We start from the raw sequence: 23250 nt of genomic DNA on the forward strand, positions 1-23250 counted from the left end.
TTTTCAATTCGAATATGAAACATGTTAAAGAAAACATAGAAATTGTTGATATTAATTCAGAAAATCATAACCAAGAAATCTGGCTTCAGAAAGGACTCGTTATACTAGGTCAAATCCTGACCCAAATCCACCACCTGTGTTTGAGAACCCTAATCTGATTCCCAGAATTCTTAGGAGACAGGAAAGTCAAGAAAGTACTGCTAGTTCTCAGCCTATCTACAGATCAAGATCCTGTCCTGTTATTTGGATTTATCTTGAGGACGAACCCTTTGATGAGCAATTTGAGACTTCTTTGTTTGTAACATTCTCTGAGACTGAATTAGCCCACTTGGTTCCAGACCCAACATTTATTGAACAATTACAATTTGAAGTTGTCAGTGTTTCAATTGACAGACATTTACAAAATTCAATACAATCTGAACTCACTTCTGAAAGAACACCTGATCCCTCTACAATCACTGCTACTTCTCCAATTTCCTCAATAGTCCATCATACATCCTAACCTCAACCTACTCCACCACAAACACCTCCTTCTACCCCTCCATCCACAACTCACATTCCCATTGTTACCCCTACCCCATCAGTTATTACCTCCATACCTGCAGCCATGGAAAATAGGTATACCCCCCTAAACTTACCTGCCAACTTGGGTTCCATGCCCCAAGACTATCAAAGTAAAATCACTCCTTTTGATGGTTTTGGTACTTATACAGCTCAGCAACACACCAAAAAAATGACTGACTACTTTGAAATATATGAGGTTGATGCTGATGATGTTAGAATGAGGATATTTGTTCAGAGTCTAACTAGTGATGTCAAAACCTGGTTTAGGGCTCTAAGAGAAAAAAACATAAATAACCTAGAAGCCATTTATACACAATTCTTAGATCATTGGGAGAAGAAGAAATATCCTTTGTAGATCTTATCAGAATATGAAAACCTTAAGAGAGGAACTCAAGAAACTGTGCAAGATTACTGCACTAGGTTTAATGTTGTTTACAATGCAATTCCTCAAAACCTCAGACCCCCACCTGATTTAGCCCTGATCAAGTTCCCAGATGGATTTGATTCAGATATGGCTTTTCAGCTAAGGGAAAGAGCCCCTAGAACTTTAGAAGAAATGCAAAGTATAGCTGTTAGTGTTGAGGCTAATTTGATATCAAAATGTGCCAAGGCAAGAAGTGAAAGAAGGATACCACTAAAAGAAGAATCTTCACCCGCGGAACAAAAATTTGATGCTATAATCAAAGGAATGGAAAGATTAGGAGAAAGTGTAGGAACCATTGAAAGAAAATCACCTTGGGAGGGTCAGCAGGCCAATACAGGGAGGAATCCCAATTTCCGAAAAAACCAAAATCCAAACACTGGGAAAACTGGCCCTGATCAGAATATTAGGCCCCCTTTCCAAGAGAATTACATAGAAGCTTCTAGTTCTGAAGATCCACCAGAAGATACTCAGATAAACCTAATGGGACTCAACAATGAAGGAGAAGTGTTTTTAACTCAAGAAGATCAAGAGGCTTATGTTCTCAAACAATTTCAAACTCAATCAGGAGAATCGTTTAACTTCAGGGAAGGATATGATACAACTATATATGAAGTGCACAAACAGTATAATTTGAGAAGTAGAAGAATTGATGTTCCTGATAACAACAAACAAAAAGGTCCAAAACAACCAGCCAAAGGTAAAGCAGTACCTCCACATGTACAAATTTTTTCTAGACCTAACAATAACCCCTCTAATCCAATAATAGAAGATATATCTGACAATCAATAGAATAACAGAGACTCTTCCATTCCCCTTACCTCTAAGGCAAATGTGGAAGAACCACCAGAAGTTAATCTAGGAGAAAATGTAAATACTAACCCTACTCATGAAAAAGACAAAAACACTGAAAACCTAGAAAATAGAGAGAATCCAATTGTTCGAAACACTAAATCCCAAACTGAAAAACCTTTCAATCTGGAAGCCGAAGTAGGCAAACTGAAAGTATTTGTTCCACTGTTTGAATTAGCTAAACATGATGCCTACTGAGAACAAATCAACAGATCACTTAAAATCACTAGAACCGAAGACTCTGTAAATGTTTTTGATGACCAACCAGAACTAATCTTTGAACCTGAAGTAAATGGAAAACACCTGGAAGGAAGTGTTCCTCCCTTCTATGTGAGTCTAAATATTCATGACAAAATCCTCCATAATGCCATGTTTGATTCTAGGGCATCTCACAACTTAATGCTCAAGTCTGTAATGGAGAAATTAGATCTTGACATCACAAGACCTTATAAAGATCTCTTTTCTTTTGATTCAAGCCAAGTGAGATGTTTAGGGTTAATAAAAGACCTGTGTGTTTCTTTAGTTCAGTACCCTACTAAAACAATCTTGATGGATATAGTAGTAGCAGATATTCCTCCAAAATATGGGATGTTGTTATCCAGATCCTGGGGTGCTAAACTTCAAGGATGACTACAGTTGGACATGTCTTATGCTATTATCTCTGTTTTCAGTCAACCTAAGAAGCTATATCGAGAAACATTAATGAACTATGTAGTAAGTAGCCAGGAGAAACCACAAAATTTCCCTATCTACTCAGTACACTCAGATATGGATTCATTTATTCTATATAATGTCGAAATCAATCCTGCCAACAATGAGCAAGTTTTAACAGCAGAACCAAAAGAAATTGAAACAGGAAAAACAAGTGTTCTGATCCAGGAAATCTCAGATACAAATGACCAATCAGATGACAAAGATAAACTTGATGAGAATGAAAAAATGAAACCCCTAGCTAAACAAATTCCCACTACCCCTGACACAGATTATGTACATGAAATACTTTGGCACTTAGAATTTGATGGTTCAGTAAATAAATTAGGGGCAGGGGCAGGAATTTGGGTGCATAACTTAGAAAATGACCATGCTGAAGGCCATGCCTATAGGCTGAATTTTAAATGCACCAACAATATGGTAGAGTATGAAGCTCTTTTGCTAGGACTTAAAATTGTAAAAAGGTTAGGAGCAATAAGAGTTTTTGTTATAGGTGATTCAGAATTAATTATTAATCAAATTAAAGGAAAGTACCTTACTAGAGATACTAGATTAGGATACTATAGGGGAATAGTTATAGAGATTCTTAACACTTTTCTGGAAACTCAGCTTGCTGTAGTATCTAGGAAGCACAACTTACATGCTCACAGTCTGGCCATGTTTGCCAGTACTTGTAAATTACCATTCGAGCCTAACCACCAGTTCACTGCTTAAATTAGGCATAGGCCAGCTATCCCTGATAATGTAAAGAACTAGCAAGTTTTTGAAAATGATGAGCAAATTAATAACTTTCTGACTTTAGATAGTGAATTTTCTCATAGTCACATAGATATTGATGCTACTAAACAGATAGATGAAGTAGATGCCAACATTGTAGAAGACAGTTCAATTCAAATGCTTCATCCCACAACTTTCACCAAACAAGAAATTCAAGACTTAAAACAAATGGACCTTGATGAGATAAATGAAGAAGAAACAAAAGTTATTGATCTAAAAGATAATCATCTGCCTAAGGGACTAACCCCGCTAGAGGACCTCTTTGATTCTAATGACATCCCTAAAAAACCAAAGATGGAACCATTGAAGGCAAACATTGAAGAATATAACTTAGGGAAAAAAGAGAATCCAAAAATAGTCAAACTATCAAAATCTTTTCCTCCTGACCAAAAGTTAAAATATGTTGAACTGATGAGAGAATTCCAGGATGTTTTTGCCTGGAGTTATGAATATTTGAAATCATATGATACCTCAATAATTCAACATACAATACCTTTGAAGGAAGACCAGAAACCATTCAAACAGAAACTCAGAAGAATCAACCCTGTATTACTACCACTGATTGAGAAAGAGATTAAATGTATGTATGAGGCAGGGATAATTGCACCTATAAGATTTTCAGAGTGGGTATCTAATTTAGTACCTACTAGGAAGAAAACTGGTGAAATCAGACTATGTGTAGATCTGAGAAATGTAAACAAAGTTTCTTTAAAGGATAATTACCCTTTACCTAAGATGGATCACATTTTGCAAAGGGTAGTGGGAGCCTCTAGGATTTCACTTTTGGATGGATTTTCAGGGTATAACCAGATTCTAGTTCACCCTGATGATCAAGAAAAAACTTCCTTTACCACACCATGGGGCACATTCATGTATATCAAAATGCCATTTGGACTTAAAAATGCAGGAGCTACTTTCCAGAGAGCAATGGATATTGCATTTGCTAAAGAAATTCATGATTTTCTTGTCATATATCTGGATGACCTAACTGTTTTCTCTAAATCAGATCAACAACATTTGGATCATCTCAGACAGTTATTTCTCAAATGCTGAAAGTATGGTATCTCTTTAAATCCTAAAAAGTCCCTATTTGGCCTTGAAGAAGGAAATCTCTTAGGTAACATCATCTCAAAGGATGGAATTCGAATTGATCTTGCCAGAATAGAAGCAATTTTGCAGATACCTCATCCTAGAAGTATCAAAGAACTTCAAGCTTTCTTAGGAAAGATAAACTTTTTATGGAAAATTCATATCTAGTGTAGCAAAATTAATTAGATTACTTAATAACATGTTAAGAAAGGATTCAAGTATAAAATAGACAGTTGAAGCCAAACAAGTATTTGAAGAAATTAAAATGGCTTTGACCAGAACACTGGTCCTTACTAGTCCCCAATTTGATAGAGATTTCATAATTTTTTCTTTTGCCTCAGAGCACACTATAGCAGTTGTTTTACTACAAAAGGATGACCAAGGATGTGAGAAACCCATAGCATTTTTTAGTAAAGCACTTAGAGATGCATCACTGAAATACAAAATCATGGAAAAACAAGCATTTGTACTTTTTAAAGCAATTAAGGACTTTAGAGTTTATATATTATATTCTGATGTAATAGCCTATGTACCAAATGCTGTTGTCAAGGACATCCTGACTTAGGATGGAATTGAGGGCAAAAGAGGTAAATGGATTGCTACCATTTTAGAGTATGATATTGAAATAAAACCTACAAAACTAATAAAAGGACAGGGATTGGCTAAACTTATGGCAGAAACAAACTGTCAAGCCCTGGACATAAATCAATTGGACAACGAACAGGAGATGGCGACTCCACAAATCAGCTAGGCCTTCTCAGATTCCCCTTGGTATACTGATATAAACCTATAGGCTTCTCCAGGGTTGTCCAGAACAAAAAGTAGGTTTTTAAAGATGAAAGCTTTAAAGTTTTTCATTTTAGATAGTGCTCTTTTTTGGAAAAATCATGAAGGAATCTTATTGAGTTGTTTACTAAAGAATGAAGCTGACAAGACACTTCAAGATTTTCATGCAGGAGACTGTGGTGGACACCTCTACTGGAAATCAACTGCAGATAAGATCTTAAGGGCTGGTTTCTATTGGCCAACCTTGTTTGCTGATGTGAAAAAATTTGTTACCTCTTGCCATAAATGCCAAATTTTTGAGGGCAAGAGAAAATTATTACCTTTACCCCTGAAACCCATCTCTACTAAAAAACCATTTCAACAATGGGGTCTTGACTTCATTGGAGAAATCCATCCTCCCTCCTCTGGCCAGCATAAATGGATCCTTACAGCCACTGATTACTTTACCAAATGGATAGAGGCCATACCTTCCAGACAGGCCACAAATGCAGTAATCATAGGTTTCCTAGAAACCAACATATTGTCCAGACTTGGCTACCCTACAAAAATCATAACAAATAATGCTGCTACTTTTAAATCAAGAAAAATGATCAGTTTTTGTAATAAATACCACATTACCTTAGGCCATTCCACAGCCTATTACCCACAAGGGAATGGTTTAGCTGAGTCTTCCAACAAAAGCCTCATTAATATCATTAAGAAACTATTGGAAGAAAATAAAAAGACTTGGCATAAGAAACTAATAAATGCACTATGGGCAGACAGATTGACAACTAAAAAATCCATTGGGACTAGTCCTTATGAATTAGTCTATGGCATGGAGGCAGTATTCCCTTCATCATTGGGAGTTCCTGTTATGAAACTACTTCAAGAAGCTCAAGTGGAACCCAATGATATCCAAAGGAGGATTAATCAGACCATAAATCTACAGCAGACCAGAGAGGAAGTGTATCAGAGATCCCAAATATGGCAGGAAAAGCTCAAGAAGATATTTGATAGAAGAACTAAAGCAGAAGATTTCCACCCTGGAGACAAAGTGTTGAGATGGGATTCCAGAAGAGAGGACAAGGGGAAACATGGGAAGTTTGACTTCCTATGGAAAGGTCCATACATTATCCAGGCTCTACAAGGAAACAATACATATTATTTGAAGAACTTGGATGGTACAACATCAGAAGAAGGACCAGTCAATGGTCGAATGATAAAACATTACTTTGATCCTACCTATTAAGTTTTCATGATGATTAACATGTACATACTATATCCTTGGTAATGTCACAGTTTTGATTGGACAGTGACTTTTGGAGTTGAAGCCCGAAGAGAAGGCCCTAAGCTTCAGAAGTATCATTGTCATACATATAATAAAGCAGCAGGAAGAAGAAGATTGTAGAATACAGTCAAAGTCATTCAGAGGCCATCTGATCTACTGTTCTTGACTTTTCACCAGGAAAAGCCATCCCCAAGTGGAGCCAGTGTTAGGCCCATATGCCAATAGGTGTCATATGTCATGATTGACTTGATGAGCTCTGTAATATATTCACACCTTTTCTTGTTGCAAAGGTTTTCCATATTTTCAAAAAATCAAAAAATTTAAAAAATGTAAAGAGGGTATACCCTGAAAGAAAAATCAAAGGGTAAAAATAATAAAGATAGTCAAAAAATGAGAAAAAATGAACCCCAAATAAGAATAGACCAGGAAAGTGTGCAAGTATAAATTCCACTACTTTTTCATTTTTTGTGATAAACGATTGTGTGTAGCTCGTCACTTATGCCACAATTCATGAATAGTCAAACCGTTTAAACTTGGCTAATTCATTTTCAATTTCATGTTGTAGAAATAGAGAATAAATATCTAACCAAACAGTGTAATCTTGGCAGATAAATAGATAGGTGGAGTAAAGCTCAACAGTTTAATATGAGCCCTTGGATGTAATAAGTGTAGATTGAGGTAGGCTTGCCATGTAAAAAAAAAGGAAAATTTGATAAGGGTTTGCCAGTCTAAGTGCACCCAAATAAAGAAGGAAAAAATGCTAGGTTAAAGTAGGTAGGGTAGGTAGATGATGTTGCAGAATGATATATATGATGAATGATATCTCTAAATGTGTTGATCTTTCATTTTTCATTGCAAGGCCAAGGCATACACTACATTGAAGAGCATCACAATCAAAGCAAAGTCACAATGATTAATCCCCCTTCTCATTTTCCCTAATTATTCACTAATTTCCTCTAAGGACTAAGGCATTTGGTAAATTGGAGGGGCTCAGAGCATTTCTTTGACTTCTAGAGGGACTGGACCCTCGGACCAATAATTTAAGAAGCCTAAGTACTTAGAATCATCCATAAGCCATTCATTCACTTTCATAAGTCTTTTCCTAAGTAAAATCCTACTTTACTTAGGAAAAGTACACAATATCACATAAAAAACCCCTTTCTTCCATTTAAGCCTAAATATAAATATACACTTTAATGTTTTACTTAGTGCTTTTTATTACATCTTCCATATTAATTTCTAACTTGTATTATATAACTCCTGAATAAAATATCACCCTTTCCCGTATTATTAAATATATACAAAAAATCCCAAAATCTTATATATCCCGACCCGGTTAAATATAACCATAATCTATGTTAAAATAGGATTAATGAGTTAATCAGTAACCCATTGAGAGACTCGACCTTCCGCTACATTAATTGGAATTAATTAACCCTCACGGTTAATTAAGAACCACTCCCCAACCAATCGTATTATCCCTGGTACAATTAAACAACTTTTTATTGTGTCGGGCCCGCTCGCATTAAACCTCGTCCGATCGAGCCCCCGTCCACCATCTGATCACCCTTCTTTCATCCGATAGTTGTTAACAATATTGCACCCCACTTTGTGACCGCGCAATAGCACACGATCAAAAAGAGGTTTCTACACCGTACTCCCGCCACGCGTCGCAAATCGTGTGTGATTGCTCGCTCCTGGCCAAATATTGCCCATTTGCAAAAGTGGTGCGATCCCATACCGCTTACCGCCCTCCACAAACAACAAAAAGTTTTTCCTGCATACGTCATCCACCTAATAATCAAAAATACCCCGCCAAACTTGACTTTGTGAATAAAACCGATGAAATGTCGTTTTCATTGTATCATATGGCAAACTATTTTCCCATGCAAAGTAACGTCCAAGGTCAACTATTCAAGCTTTCCAACCACCACCTGGTCAAGAAAATTGCAGCAAATCAGCCCGGGAACGGTTATCCATCCTGTCATTGTACTATTCACTTCCCCAATACAAGTATTTATCCAATTTCCGCCGAAACCCTACAAGTTTTGATTTTACACTATAAATTCCATAGAGAAAGGCCAAATTCAGTATACATTCAGTCTTTGTTTTACTACATAAGTTCCTAGACCTGCTGTTTTGCCCTTTTCTCACAAAAAACCTAAATTCCTTCTCTGAATCCATAAGAACCAGAGATGGAAACCCCTATAGCTCTGAATGTCGCACCCATGAATGCTCCTCACAAAGATTTAGAATATCTGCCTTTGGCTGATAAAGATTTCCAGATAAAAGACTTATCCGGTGATAAAAACCACCTTAAGATCTTTTGCCAAGCTAGAGACAATTACCTGAATGGCTTTGACATTTTACGACTATGGGAATCTAACCTTCCCATGTATTTCCTCCCCTTAGTCCATGTTTTCCCAGATATAATTCATCAATGTTGTGCCAATTATGACCCTAATCGCAGAGCAGTTATGTCCCCAAGTCAAACAGTCCTTTTCCCCATAACTGCTCAATCCATCAATGAAATGTTGCAATTCCACTCTAGTAAAGCTCTTACTCCCATTTCTATGGGATATTTACTTGAGAAATCCACTCAATTGTCCCAGTCAGAACTGAATCGCATCTGCCAAACTTTCATATTGCAGAAACATCAGCCTAAGGGCCCACCTCCTTATCTGCATGCTTTCTTCACAGATACAGGAAGACTCATAGTTGATATGATATCTTTAATCATGGGATTCAACACTAGTGAGTTTATTGATGAGGTAACCCTAGTGTTGTTGTCAATTTTTACTCCTGGACAACCCCCTACTATTAAGTATGACTATGCCTCCTATATTGCCAATAAAATTCATGACCAACTTTTGAATCTAGACAATGAAGGAGTTTTCAAATACACCACTTTCATCTATCATATTATGTTGTATTATCAGTTAGAGAATTTTCCTTTCCCTATCAGGAAACTTGACACCAAAGGAAATCCCAGGTCTGTCATATTTTGGAGTCCTATTTTCCATGATACCTTTGAGTCCCCTTACACTTACAATGAGTTCATTGATCTATTTGTGCATCCAAAAACCACCTTATTGGTAGGAGTTTCCCCTCCTAGGATCAATGGTGACATTAAGAAAATCCTTCAACTCTCCAAGCAATACAAAATAGGTGATTGGTACCTATACAAGAGCCATACAGAAATCAGGATCTATGGTGTGAGCTCTTCCCCTTTAAGCTACCAAAGTATGTTCCAATGAGACTGTTTACATTGGAATACTTCAAGCAAATGACAAATTCAAACTTGATTCATTTTTATAATGCCAAGAAGAAAGCTTAGCTTAGAATCAAGAAACAGTTAGGCCCTTTTGTCTACAACACTAGGGAAGCATGGAGAGAAGTAGAAATTTTTTTAGAAGATCGTCTTAAGTTACAAAAGAGTTTTGGGTGGAGGCCATATGACCCTAATAGCTTTATCTATGATAGAAGAATGAAGAATAGGCTTTCACCATACATACATCATAGGATCCCAGAAATTGAACAATTTGAAAATATGGATGAATGGAGGGAGGGGACCCTAGTAGAAGCTGTTAGTGAACAGGTCAATATAGAAAACGCTATGAGAGATCTTGAGAAAACCGTTGACCTGGATTATTTTGGGCAGGTACCATTTGAGCTATCTCAAAGGTCAAGAATTGGTGTATCCATTGCTGGAACCTCTCAGTAGCCTTCATAGGAAATCAATACGCCAACCACAGGATCATCTAAAGGCAAGGAATTAGAGACCACAGAACAGTCTACAATGTCAAAACAGCCTGAAACTTCCAAAGAATAGGTCCAAATGACAACTCCTCCAACTCAAACCAATGTAGAAGGACCTCCAAGCTTACAGACTCCTCTGAATGAGGAAAGGAATAAAAAGAGAGACAGGGAAACTACTACCCCAACCAGTGGACCTTCAGGACAGCCTGGGACAAAAGGCAAAGACTAAATCCCCTTTCAGAGGAGGAATTTGTTGAAGAGACTATAGATAGTCAAAGAGAAGAAAGGGCAGTTAGCCAGCAAACTTTCCCGTTGGGAGGAACATCCACTAGCTCAGAGAGACAAGAGCTAGAAAGACAGCAAAGTGCAGAGGTATCATTTCTCAGGGCACCAGGAAAATATGCCTCAGATATTAAGAAAACATTCATAGAAATTAAAGCCAGGAATGATCCATTGAGGCTTCAAATTTACATTCAATATTTGAAAATGGCCCCCACAAATCAACAAAGAATAATGTCAACCTATGACATTAAAGAGCGAAAAATGATAATGAGCTACTTCAAGCCAAATGGTACAACAACCTCAATCAGCAAAAGATTATCTCAGAACAAACTTGGAGGTCATGGCAAAGGATATTCATCTTATGGATCAGATTGAATTGCATAAACAAACTGGAGAAATGATTTATTCAACCTTGACTGGTAAGGCAATGATGGCCCATAGGCTACAAAATTCTTTGGATAATACAGCTGCCCAAATACACTTAGAGAAATCCTCCTCTCAGGCTAAAGATAACAGAATAAAGTCATTAGAAGAAATCATCATTGGATTGGGACATGATCCCAAAGATGTGAAGGGTATAGAAGTATTAATCAAAAAGAAATATGAAGATATTGATGCATTGAGGAAACAGCTAAAGCTGCCTCCTTCAAGGCATCCACAGACTACTAAGATCATAAAGCAAAAATATGAAGAAGAAATGATGGATTTACTTTTAAAACTCAATGAACAATTAAATGAGACAGAGCAAGCATTAGAAAAATCATTAAAGAACAAGCAGGGAGAGTCGACCTCCTAGCCTCCCAATGTGATACCAGTAGTCTCAACAACAGTCCCTTCTACACTTGAGACAACATTAGCACCAAACATCCCAACAGCTACAACAGAAGTGGTCACAAGTACAACAGGAACAACAGGAAAAGCGCAAGGCGATACTACCAATTTAAGCACAAAGGAACTAATAAGGTCAATGGAGGACATGAAACTACAAGTTTTAGAGCTAAAACAAGTAAAAGAACAATTTGCTAAGATGGAACGAAGCAATGATCTCTAAAAAATAAACGTTGTAGAAAAAACAAGAGAGATTAAAACATTAGAAAATAAAGTGAAAACATTAGAAAAAGATCTCACTTTTGACAAGCCTCTGGCAGAAATCAAGAAAATTCTTTGGGCCAGCATCACTCAATCCATAAATGATGTTTGGCCATCCATCCAAGCAATTTTTGAGCAGATTGATCTAGTGAAGATAGCCCAAGAAGAAATTCAAAGGACAAAAGCACTATTAGGAAAAATGCCTGAGGAAGCCAACATGATCATACATTTTTTGAATACTAGGAATAAGGAACATTTGGCATCACGGATAGAACATAAACCATTTTGGAAATCAAAAGGGTATTAACCAAGAAAACTTTGATGCAGAATTTGGAAAGAAGATGTCATGACATGTAGTCAGATATTAATGCTTTTATGGAGAAGTTTGCTATTTTGCAGAGTAAAGGGCTACCCAATCCTTTAGTGATTAATGACAGATTAATGAAACATAAAGATTATGTGGATAAATTGAATCAATATGCAAGCAATCAAGCAAGTTCATCAACAAGTGCATCAAGAATAAAAGCTCTCCCTACAGGCCGAGTTCTCTATGACAACCTAGAGAATTTATTCTATGTTGAGCATGAGCTGAAGCATTTGTTCCCAATTCAGACTACATTTTTCAGATATACAGAAACAGATGAAACCCTCAGAAAGCTTTAGAAAACTAGAATACCACAACCAAAATGGTGGGAATAAATGCTTGAAATTTTGTAATTTATCCTTGGTAAAAAGTAAATTTTGATTTTTACTATAGTCAATAAGGGTAAAAGAGGATGAAAAGAGATCAACAGGTAAAGAGTATCAGATGCAGGTAAAGTGTATCAGTAGGAAGATCAAAACAGAGCAGCCAACACATAATTACACCAAGGACAGCAAGAGGCCAAATCATGGGGCCTAACTCCAACACATTCTCAAGAATAGGAATAACAAACCATTCAGTTGCCTTATCTGTCATCTACTAGGTCTTCTAGCCCTATTTTCTTGAGAGATATGATTAGACATCCCAGTTTATATCTCACTTTGTTATGAGATATTTCATTGTAAAGTTTTTTGTATAAATACACCCACATTCGGAGTATTGAGTGTGGATTCTTTGACATTGCTGTAAAACTGATTATTTTGGAATAAAAAGTGATGTTGGACAAACTTTTCATGGCTGGCTGGATGAAGGATTGATGTAAAGGACTTTTCACAGGATTCATGTGTTGGACACCAAACTAATAAGTATCTTATATCTCATGTGTTAATGTTTTCTAATTTATTATATTCATTATGTTCCATATCTTAATACTAAAACGAAAAAGAATAATTTAGAAAGTTCTTAAGTGCAATCTGTCTTCAATCATTTTTATTCTTAATGTTTTCTTCTAAACTAGCATGAACAGTGAATTCTTAATTGCTCTTGTTTCCTAGTTTACTCATTTTAATCATTTAGTAAAGAATTCTTGATTTCTTTTTATCAATGGTTCTTCATATTATACTCTCATAAAGTTGTTAAAGGGTTATTAATTGCCCTTTAACCCTTTAAGTCCATCCCATCTTTTCAAGTCAATATTTGTTCCCTGTTTAGCTATCTTGCCTTGTGAAGCAAACTTTATTGAGAAACCAAATCCAGTTGAGCCATTTTCCCTGACTCCATTAGCCCAATGAACTAAACTACTCAGTTCTACCCCTCTTCTATCGAATTTCACCAAACTCAAACAAAACCACAAGCTCTTATAACGAGCCTAAAACATTTATCAAACAAAGCTAAAACTTAAATAGAGAGCCCTCTATAGACACATATTGGCTAGATTTTATGTCTAAAAGATTGGTTTGTGGTTACCTCGGACCCCTTTCCCCTTCTTACAACTTCTGGGAAAATTTGAGTGATAACAGAAGCAATAGAAGAAGACACATCAGACAAAGAAAAGGCTACATCTAGATATGTTCAAAAGAATCATCCATAGACTCAAATTCTAGGAGAAAAGGAATATGGGGTATAAACAAGAAGAACCCTTGTAGGATCTCCTAGTTATGTAGCTTTATTATCCACCATTGAACTGCAAAATGTAAATGAAGCTAGTAAAGATGAATGTTGGGTTAAGGCCATGAATGGAGAACTTGATCAAATTGAAAAGAATGATACTTGGGAATTGGTTCCAAGGCCTCATGATAAAAATGTTATTGGGACAAAATGGATATTCAAAAATATGTTGAATGAATATGGAGAGGTCATTAGGAACAAAGCTAGACTTGTTTGTAAAGGTTATGCTCAATAAGAAGATATAGACTTTGAAGAAACATTTTCAACAGTAGCCAAACTTGAATCCATAATAATGTTTCTTGCATTATCAAGTTTTCAACATTTCAAAGTTTATCAAATGGATGTAAACTCTTCTTTCCTTAATGGAGAAGAGGAATTATATATTGAACAACCATAAGGATTCATTTTGGGGAATGATGAAAATCTTGTATGCAAACTCAAAAATGCTTTATATGGGCTAAAACAAGATCCATAGGCATGATATTATCATCTTGAAAAATATCTTCAACAACAAGGTTTCAAAATAGGATCCACAGACATCAACTTATACACAAAAATTGAGGATGATGAACTGCTAATTATTGTTGTTTATGTTGATGATATCATCTTTGGCAGTAATGAAGAATCTATGAGTCAAAAATTTTCTTCTGTTATGCAGAAAGAATTTGAAATGTCTTTACTTCGGGAACTAACTTATTTTCTTGGTCTACAAGTGCAACAAGAAAAAAATGGAATATTTCTCTTATAAACAAAATATCTCAAGCAAATTCTGAAGAAGTATGGGATGGAAGATTGCAAACCTATATGTACTCCCATGATGACAGGATGTAGCCTCAGTTCTAATGATGATTCTCCCATAGTAAACCAACCAAAGTACAAGTCTATGATTGGAGGTCTGCTTTATCTAATAGGTACCAGACCAGATATCATGGATGCAATTGGGATTGTTGGAAATTTCCAAGCCACTCCAAAGGAATCACATCTCCAAGCAGTAAAGAGAATATTCAAATATCTCCAAGGAACCCAAGACTTTGGTCTATGGTATCCTAAAGATTCAGATCTTACCCTTCATGCATATACAGATGCAGATTGGGCTGGAAATGTTGATGACTGGAAAAGCACTAGTGAAGGTGCATTTTACATGGGGCCCTGATTGGTATCTTTGTCAACAAGAAACAAAGTTCCATTTCCTTATCTACAATAGAAGCAGAATATGTGGCTGTTGCATCTTGTTTCACAAAACTTCTCTAGATGATGCAAACATTACAAGATATACAAATCAAATGTTCTATACCCATCTCCATCCTATGTGATAATACAAGTGCTAGTAGTATTTCGAAAAATCCTATTATGCACTCCAAGACCAAGCATATTCCAATGAAGTATCACTTTCTATGAGAGAAAGTGCTTGAGAAAAAGGTTAAATTGGAGTCTGTTCTCTTCAACGAACAAGCTACTAATATATTTACTAAACATATTCCTAGAGAAGCATTTGAATATCTCAGACAGAAAATAGGAGTTGTCTGCCTCATTTTGTTGTTAATCTAGTCTGCTCAGTCTACAAGTGAAAATTCAGAAGGTTTCTTTCTGTACGCGGGTTTCATAATTATAGTCGTGTATATACATTATTTCTTTCAGACATTCATGTATGTTTTTCTCTGATAGAAAAATAGTGGGATAGACTGAAGATCATCCTCTGACATGCTACTAACATTGATGATTTGATTTTTCTTAGTTTGGTTTTGATGCATACAGTCTATTGATATGGTATTGAGTTATGCTTTTCTCATTGATATTTATCTTACCAATGAATATATTTGATGAATGAGTTACTAACAATGAATAGGTAGCATAGGTTCAGGGGGAGCATTAGCCTTGCAAAATAGAATGCATTGTTGGCATTATGGTTGCTGAATTATGCTTCTAGTAAGATCTTTTGGTCTCAGTTATTAATGTCGTATCTGTCATTTGATGTAAAGTTCATGTGGAGATCTATGATGTAATAATTTTCATATTCAGTCATGTATGGAATTTTGGGGTCATGTCAAATATGTAATCCCACTTGGTTGGGTGGTAGTGTAAAAAATGTAATCCCTCTTGGTTGGGTGGTTGAGTCAAATATGTATCCCCACTTGGTTGGGTGTTTGATGTAAGTATGAGCCCTTGGTGATAGGAAGTTCATACTTAGTTGAGTTATAGAGTCATGTTCTTCATTTGAAAATCTTTCTGAAGATTCAACATGTGCTTAGGGGGAGCATGGACAATATAGTGCAAATTAGATCCAAAGGGAGAGATTTGGTCTGCCCTTTTTCCTTGAATTCAAAGGGGGAGAGTTTATTGGTGTTTGAATAATGGCTATTTGATGTATCTAATAGGTTTCTACAGTTTGAGGTTATCAACACCAACATGGTTTCCATTAAGTCCAAAGGGGGATATTGTTGGCATTATGATGCATGTGTTGTCCTTGATGGCAACTCACTTGTAACATAACAAGTATATGGTAACTAGATGAATCCACATGTCAATTCAAAGGTGACAGAGTGATGGAACAGAATAAGAGAATGATGGGACAAAGGCTTAATTAGGATTTTGATAAAGGTGAATATTTGAAGATCTATACGCTGGTTCATCAAGGCCAAGTCGTGTATACACGCAGGTACAAAGAAGAAAATTTGCGTACATGCTGATACACTAATTTAAGAATACTAAGGGTCCTTACCATGGTATTAGCCCACAATATTGAGCGTAGTAACAGATACTTGATGCCATCAAAGATTACCACCAATACTAGTGTATTTTTTATTCATGGTATTGGCTAAGGCTCTAACTATATAAGGAGGTGAAGGTCAAAGTGCTAAGTGTGCATGTGAAAGGGTTTTTTTGAAAACTTCAATTTGAAGTATATTTTCATTATAAGGTCCATAATTGACCCATAGATCTGAAATAATTATGCATCAATGAATACAATGATGGATCAAGATCATGAGACCTCAAATGACCTTCCATTGTATGATCTACTCGTGGATTGACTAGATCTAAGTATTGACGCATGTTTTTATCTCTGAATATTATGATATAGTTCTTTCTGAAGTTCTCAAGTGATGTGTAATTTTAGGTCAAAATTTGCAGATCTATACATAGGTTGGTCTCGGTTAAGTCGTGTATACATGTGGGTTGGTTTCTTCAAAGTCATGTACATAAAGGAAGGTTTTTTGTTCATAAATGACTGATCAACCTGATCAATGCTAATGTATCTCTAATGTCTGTCAATGATGTCCTCATGTTGATCTAGGTTGAGTGATAATGTCCGAAGTAGAATTGATTGAATGATGAAGTTGAATTTGGTTACATGTTATTGGTTGAAAAGATTATTGATGCTACTAACTGTATGAGGGTTCTATAAGCTAAGAGAATATTTCAAAATAACTTTGGTCAACTCTGTGTCTGATTCAAAATTACAAGTTTTTAGTATATTGAGATCTGTACGTAGGTTTCTCTACAGAAAAGCGCGTATACATGCAAGTTTCCTTAAGTGAAGTAGAATACACATGTTGGCATATGAAAGATCAAGGTTGCGGTTGATTTTGTTCCTTGATGTAGTATTATGGATTCAGTTTTATATTCTAGTTACAATTATCTCATTGTTTTGTTTGAATTAATTTGGTGTTTTCTTAAGTTGATCTACAAGTTGTGATGTATTACAGTAGGTGGATCTAGTGTGAAAATTTATGAAACATGGTACACGAATGTTGCTGAGGGTTGGAGCCTTCAGTGAGGAAGTCGAAGCTTCCTCCCAGTCATAGCTGGTAATCAGATCAGGGGGTTGGAGCCTTCAGTGAGTAAGTTGAAGCTTCATTCCAGTAGTAGCTAGTAATCATATCATGAGGTTGGAGCTCCCTTCCATTAGGAGATAGAGAATGAGTGAAGGTTTTAGCCCTCAACAAGTGCGTGCCTGCATACTGGCATGAGTCTGCACCAATACAAGAATGTAAGAATTTTTTGATATTAATAAATTTGAAGGCTTAGATGAAAACAACAGTGGTTTTATCCCATATTGGGTTTCCACCTTAAGTCCTGGTGTTCATGTGTGTTGCTTATGTGTGATATTTTATTCTGTTCTTACTGCACCTGCTTACTGCCTATCAAATGCGTGATAAATCTCTTTCATTCTAGTTTAAGTTTAATAAATAAAGAATTAGTTGTTTTACAAGTTTACTAAGAATACGCTAGTTTCTTTTACAATAGTTGCATACATACACGAGTTGGGTTCAATAAAGTCGCGTACATATTTTATAAAATAAAATTATTATTGTGATTTTTTAAAATACTGATTCACCCCCCCCCCTCAGTGTTTTTCCCAACACATTTATATGATGCAAAAAGGAGATTCCCCCCCTCCAAGAGGCTTATTTACAATTCCTTGATCTATCTTTCCTTCTATTTTGTGATCTAGTTACATAACACAAAATTCCTCTTCTCTCAAGTATGTCAAATTGGATTCTAACAACACCATCATACTGAACTCATCGATAAATTTCAGATAATATAAATTTTGCCACAATTTGACTTCGAGATTGAAAGTCATGCCTTCTAGAAGTATTATCCATTCAATATTGCCACACCACCAATACATTAAGACATGGTATCCATGTGTAATTTGATCTAGCTTTTTTGGAACTAACATACTAATATTCCCCCATGGTACTAGAGTATCTGGCTCTGACTGAATCTAGGCCTACACAATTGTGCAACCTTGTGACACATTGATATTCACCATACTTTGATATAGGATGGTGAATGGTTCTATTGGGAATGGTTTCTTAGTAGTTAGTCTTCTAGCGCCTAGATCTTATATCTAGATTATGCCTTATCTAGCTACAAAAAGGAATGTACTTTTCACCAACCCCTAAATCGCTATATTCAAAACTAATTCAAGAAACAAATGTGGGCCTTGATATTACTTATTCACGATGGCCCCCACATGAAAAGTAAGAAGGGAATATATATGGTCCTATGAACATCCAAACTCCCAAGAGGTGGACAATATTTTCCACCCCTAGATGTTACAACTCCCAAATGTAATTTGGAATATGACTATGGGTACATCTGACCTATGAAAAGCCAAGACCCTTTCCAAACCCCTGGATCTCCATATTTCCATATATGCATGTGAAAAAGGATAAAATTTGACTACAAAGAGATCTGAGCCATTCCCAACATAGCTACCCATGCCAACCTTAAACTTTTGAGCTTCTAGATTCATCTAACACTCTAAGAAAAATTGGAAATAAAAAAAAAAAATTCCTAAGGAAAGGGACATTGCCCCAAAAAGGAAAGTTCTTGAAAAACATATTCCAAGGCTATACCTCCACCTTTAGCAGCTCACATAGGTCTACAACCAAATCGCATAGGCTTGCAACCCACTCTTAAGTATTTTATCATTCAATTCTTAAAATTATGAATTTATGAGTAATTAAATGGAGTTACAATCCAAGTAATAACAACAAACAAAGTGTGTAGAAACACATAGATTATAACAACATTCATAAGATAAGAATCTGTCAACACAATCATGTATACACTCAGCTCAGAACATATATATAGATTATCAATCATGAATATGGTAGAAACTCCACGATGCTACCAGCCATTGAAACCATAACATACAAGATAGCTGGCAGTGAATGTAACAACAATCTTCAAGCATTCATACAAGAATATACAAGATCATATTAGAAATCATTAACTTAACAATGCTATCATAACGTGTAATCCAAATATGCACAAATTTTATACTTATCTACATATAGCATAATGGCTGGAAACTGGAGGTACTTCAACCCAACCATATACTAACTACATTGCAACCTTTCTTGCAGCTATCCACCCCAAAGATGGATTTAAAGTCTGAGGGAATGCTTGCATAATGTAATCTTTACACTAATGGTTTAAATAGACACTGAAATATGGAATTCATTGTCTATTTGGTTTATAAACTATCCTTTGATAATAACTCTCTTACTCTTCTAAGTCCATTAACAAAGCTTCACCTAGGTTTCATATTAGGTATTGCTCAATATAGAAGATTGAATCAACTATCTAGGTGGTTTATCGGTTGTACTTTCATAGAAATTACCACATGAGTCTACAATCCACTTTCCACATGGTTAAAAATTCTTTAGAAAAGAACCACAATGAATCAGATCCCCCTATCCAGGTGGCTTATCAACTATAGAGTAAGAACCATAGTGATTATGTGATACATTAAGCCTCCCATTGACCACATAGGAATACATAGAGTCTAGTGTCCTCAACATAAGAAATACAAGGAATAACACCGAAGGCCTCTGAGCATTGGCTTAATGACAACTCGAATTCTATTAAATCCACATGCATAGATCTAGAAGATCCTCACTCCTCCATGACGCTTCTTAGCTCAATCTTCTTCTCACTCTTGATATTTATTTTGTTTGATTTCCTTCATTTCTATTATCTCTAATGCTTCTTTTATATCTTAAAGAGTCGTCTTCTACCGCCTTGTTCCTTGATCTTTGTGGAAAAATGGGAACTCTCATGTACCCCTCACCATTCTATCCAATCTCATAACTAAATTTAGGCAGTGGTAGCCTGATTTGGTTAAAACTAAATCTAATGATAACTCCAAGATAGTTTTGTGGATTTTAAAACAAATGAGTTTTCTCTTCCCTGAGAACTATGGATCTATGTTGTCCTCTCTTCAATCTATTCATTTAAGTTTACATTTAGTTCCTAAGTTTACAATCCATCCAATTTAGCAAGCTATGACTCTTAAACAGGTAGTAGACAAATATGTATACAAAATACAAGTTAACAAAAAAGGGATATTATTGTCACAACAACAGAGAGGTGAGAGCTACAACAATGGAGAATTGTAGAAATGGTGAAAATAACCTAGAATTTTAGTACAAATGGTAGCAGCTCAGAGTTGCAACAACTACACTTGATAGAGATTTGTAGCAGCTCACATTCGGGATTTGCAACATGTGTTCTAACAAAAATTTGCAACAAATGTGGAGAGAGTTGCAACACCTGCACTTGATAGGTACTCGCATAACCTTATTTCTTGTATACCACTATTAGCATAAAAGGTGGTAATATCCTAAAAATGCATAGGAATAAGTATTGAAATGGAGTGTTAAGAGGATAATTATAAAATGACCAAAAATGCATCATTATGGATGAAAAATATACTAGGATGAGATAGAAATGGGGAAAAAGGTATGCTAAAAGGTATTGGATAGGTGATAAAAAGATGCCAATTTGAGCACCTGTCACTAGTCTTGTTGAGTTCCATTCCTAATTGTATTGCCTAATTGATCAACTAGCCGAATGAACTCAAATAAACTAAGATTATTTTCAAAGAATACAACACTTCAATAGATCAAAGAAACTAGAGATAAGAAATTAGGGCTCAATAAAAACATTGGAACTTAGCACTTAGTAAATTTGTATTTACATATATAATGATTAAAATTTCTTGTTGATGTTTTTTAAGGTTAAGTTACCACAATGCTTATATTTAAGAATCTATACAAGTAGCTTTTTTAGGGATTCCTTTTCATTCCAATAGTTTTTCTATCCAATGAAGGGAAAAGCTCACAATTTTTTTTTGTTACAAATATTTCTTAACATATATATTGGTTATTTTGTAGCATTTTTATAATTCAAATATTATTCATTTCTCTTTAAAAAAAAATAACTTGATAAAAAAGCTTTTGCTTCCATGTTAGAAAAACTCTTTCTTAAGAGGTTTAAAAGTTAAGTTCCCTTCTCAGAGTGATCTATTTCACTTTCCTCACAAGGATTCTTGAATTTTATAAAAGTTTATTATACCCTACGATCCAAAGCAAAGTTTACCATAAATGTACAAGCTCAATGTTTCGATTAATACCAACTCAAATTGGAAAAGTCTTAAAAGTCTCAATGAAATCTAGGGAAAGAAAGAAGAATATATAAAGTAAAATTTTATAATTTTTCAATACTCTATCAATTTGTAGCCAATTTTATTTCTAAAACAACTCTTCCCAATAAAAATTAATTTCTTATATAGGGTAAAATATATGATAGTCAACATACATTTACACATACAAGTTGTGGAATCTCCTATAACTAGTTAGGAAAACAATCGCGCCATCTCTTATAGGTGTTGCGTAGCTCCAAATCAGCGACCTAGTATACCTTCCAAATTTCTACTTTAGATTGTATCAACCATTTTTTTAGGAAGTTAAAACCTCCATCATGTGAACTTCAGAAAGCATATGCCTCCTACATTTTAAACATATTTGTGGGATTTGGGAGCTACAAACATTTTATTGAAAATGGAAACAATAATAGATACCCAGAAATTTATTTTTCTTTTAAACCTAACCCTCTTATATCTAGACTCAAAATTCTTGAGAAACCATTCAATGGTTTCCCATAACTAAAAAACCTTTGCTACAAACCCAACATTTACCAACCCTAATTTCCACAACACATATTTTCTACATTCTTTCTTCCAATTGTTTTGAACACCAATTGTATGTTGTCAACCAATGTAATCATTTGTTGTTCTAATCTAAGTAGTTGATTGTATCTTGAGTGAAAGGTTCATATTTCCTTTAGGAAAAAATTTCTTAACTATGTTTCTTGGTAAGTTAAGTATCACCTACCTCCTTGAAGAGGTCCTTGCATTTGTTGGAATACTATGAGAATGGTGCCAATTTTTAAATGTAAATGGAATGTTGGTGGAAGTTAAGTGAACATTTACTACACATAATTATGTTTGTACAAGCACAATAACCAAATAATGTGCTTCATCCAATGAGATAATGAGAATTTATTTGTTTTAACCATGATCATGTGGGTAGAGACAAATAATGCATTGGTGAAAGGATATATCTATACGTTCTACATATGTAGGTGATGTATAGCAATGCACCACAATGATGATTCCGAGATTTTTTGGGATGGAGAAAGGTGTTGTAGCATCCATTGTTATTTAAGTTTTATTTTTAGTTTCATCAAAAGATGAAAGAAAATTTATGTTATAACATAAATAAAAAGAAATACCAAGATTTGAAAGAAATGGTTGATTTTATATTATTAATGGCTTTTGAAAGAGATAAACCCATGAGAAGATCTGGGCCATCCGATCAACAGGCCACAGATCTGACTTCAATCATGTAGTTAACTAGAAGGGGGTTTATTTCAGAGATCAGACATGATGGTGTATCAAATACAATTTAATTTGCTGAATTCCGGGCCAAATATCGGGTCGAAATATCAGGTCGGAAAGTAATTAGGTTCTATCATTAAAATTGGACCTGATAAATCATTAAATGGTAGTTTTTATTTCCTATCAGGTCCGTATGATACTGACGGATATCGGGTCAGTAAGTAATCAGGTCTTATCTTTAAAATCAGACTCGATAAATCATTAACTGGTAGTTTTATTTCCTATCGAGTCCGTATGGGAGTCAAATGGCTGTTGAAAAGGAGGACACGATAGGTTTATGAACCAAAGTTTTAATTTTTTGAGTTCCATAATAACCAATCCATTGTCTAAAGGTCATGCAAGTTCAAGAGGCATGATCAAGCGAT

The sequence above is a fragment of the Pinus tabuliformis genome, chromosome 2_1, assembly GCF_031772625.1.
Source record: "Pinus tabuliformis cultivar Carrire ecotype Pingquan chromosome 2_1, CPIR1, whole genome shotgun sequence".
Classification (NCBI taxonomy): Eukaryota; Viridiplantae; Streptophyta; class Pinopsida; order Pinales; family Pinaceae; genus Pinus; species Pinus tabuliformis.